Source organism: Vulpes vulpes, chromosome 10, assembly GCF_048418805.1.
Source record: "Vulpes vulpes isolate BD-2025 chromosome 10, VulVul3, whole genome shotgun sequence".
Classification (NCBI taxonomy): Eukaryota; Metazoa; Chordata; class Mammalia; order Carnivora; family Canidae; genus Vulpes; species Vulpes vulpes.
The window spans coordinates 24,004,344-24,006,936 of record NC_132789.1 but is presented as its reverse complement, the minus strand read 5'-3'; positions in this window follow the sequence as shown (position 1 = coordinate 24,006,936).

Here is a 2,593-nt window from a genome sequence, read left to right as displayed (position 1 = left end):
AGACTTCAGGGGGCTTTACTGGCACCTAGTGGGTAGAGGCCAAGGATGCTGCTCAGCACCCTATAGTACACAGGACAGCCTCCCCTCCCCCAGAGAACTGGCCAGCCCAAAATGTCAGTAGTGCTGAGAGTGAGAAACCCTGGCTTAACCTAATCAGGTAGCAGCTCAAGTATAGACCAGCATGGTGCTTTTTAATCACAAACAATGGATGGCTCCATAATTCACAGAACCCTCCTGAAACAGGATATAAGATTCTGTCTGTATTTTTCCTGGGGATAGAGTCTATAGCATTAGTCAAATTCTCTGAGGTTGGAGGACTCCAAAGTGGCAAGGTACTATGGACTTTGCATCAGCCTAGAACCTGAGGAGGGGTATATGAGAATCACTCAGATGCCCATATCTGGCGACGCTTGGGTGGCTTAGTCAGTTAAGCATCAAGCACTCTTGATCTCAGCTCAGGCCTTGATCTCAGGGTCATGAGTTCAAGCCCCATGTTGGGCTCCATATTGGGTGTGGAGCCTACTTTAAAAAAGAAGCTCATTTCTGTTGGCCCCATGGGAATGACCACAGCTGTAAGCCACTGCCTCAAAGAGAAGGTGCCTGATACCTAGGATGGGTAGAGCTTAAAAATAATTAACAGTGCCTGAGGGGCCCAGAATAGGAGGGGTTCTCTGGAACAATCCAGAAAACAGTAGGGCTTGTCTCTGGAGTTATCCTCCCAGCCTTTTTGGTCAAATGGCTCGCTTAGTTACTAACTTGTGAGCATCCATGTTTTACAGTAGTCCCCTTGCTGGGAACAGGGCTATGTGAAAACAAGGGTTTCTTGTAGACATTCTTTCTTGGAAGACAGCATATCTCCCTGTCCTTGTAGCATCATTCTGGTTCTTAGAACACTCTTTTTTTTTTTTTTTTTTTTAAAGATTTTATTTATTCATGAGAGACACAGAGAGAAAGAGAGGCAGAGACACAAGCAGAGCCTGACTGGGACTCGATCCTGGGTCTCCAGGGTCACACCCTGGGCTGAAGGCAGCACTAAACCGCTGAGCCACCCAAGCTGCCCTTCTTAGAACACTCTTGACAGTCCAGAGATATCAGTAGAATTGTGGCAGTTGTGAAGATTGGGAGGTAAATTTGGGAAAGCATTTTGAGTGCCTAAACAGAGCCAAGAGACTAGGGATTTATTCGTAGTTGCAGTGTAGGATTTAGTAAGATATAGCAACCTAAAGATCACGATCAGCATGAAGGGCTCCCTGTGCTATATTTAACATGGCAAATCTCTTAAGAAGTTGACCAGGTTACCCAGGCACCATCTGGCCTAGTCCTCACATTGGGTCAGGCAGCTTTTGCCAAGTCCTGATTGCAGAAATCATGTCTTCCTCCTCCCCCCACCCCAAGCTTGGGACCCTGTCTCTCCCACCAGGCACGACAAAGGCTTCTGCAGCTTGCACAGGAGCACTGAGTGTTACCTAGAGTCCCTCCTTTCTCTCTGCTGTGTCTTCTCCCCTCTTCACCATCTGTCCTCATTCTTTTTCCTTCTTTCTTCAGTTCTGGAAAGGGCATAGAAATAAGAGCTGAGGATGGTGACTCTTGATTCTACCCTTATTAGTACTAGATACACCTGGTGCAAGCCCCCACCTTTCAGATTTCCTCATCTAAGAAAAAAGAGGTGGGTGGTACTAGTTGAGGGAGGAGCAGCAACACTGGTGCAGCTCCCACATAGCAAGTGCATCTCTGAAGTAGGCATTGATCATGCTAAATGCTTCCTGTCTAATTCTCACAAGAGCCCTGTGATGTGGGTGTCTGTTGGGGTCCCTGGGACCACTCTGATGTTTTTTGTTTTTTTGTTTTTTTTTTTTTTAATTTTTATTTATTTATGATAGTCACACACACACAGAGAGAGAGGCAGAGGGAGAAGCAATCTCCATGCACCGGGAGCCCGACGTGGGATTCGATCCCGGGTCTCCAGGATCGCGCCCTGGGCCAAAGGCAGGTGCCAAACCGCTGCACCACCCAGGGATCCCGATGTTTAGAGATTCTCTAGAAGGACTCATGGGAGCTTATTGGAGACTCAGCACCCTGGGTTTTTATTGGGAGCTGGTCACATGGTCACCTACCAAAATTTCAAATGCCCAGAAGGAAAGCAGATATTCAGCATAAATCATATTGTTTATACAAACATTATAGGCATGGTTAGCCACCTTTATCATTTAGGGAACAGTGAGAACACTCCCAAAAACTGAGTTCCCAGATGCCAGACCTTTCTAAGGCTGGAGACTGAGGCCTGCAGTGCTAACAATTCCTACATGGTGTCATTCTGATTTTGTGAGTGAGGAAATAGAGGCCTCAGGTCCCATCTGGGATTGGCACTGAGGTCTGATTCCCATACCTGCTGCCTGCTACTCTCAAATACGAACTAACTCTTGGTCATATTCCCTCTTCCTTCCTGGAATAATGTTGGACATACAGTGGCCAATCAGAACCTTCTGCAGGCCTTCACTGGACCCTCACTCAGGAACTCTGCAGCCGTAACAGTGATTGTCTTCACTGATGTTAGGATCTACCTCAGACCGCAGAAATACCCCAGTAAACATGA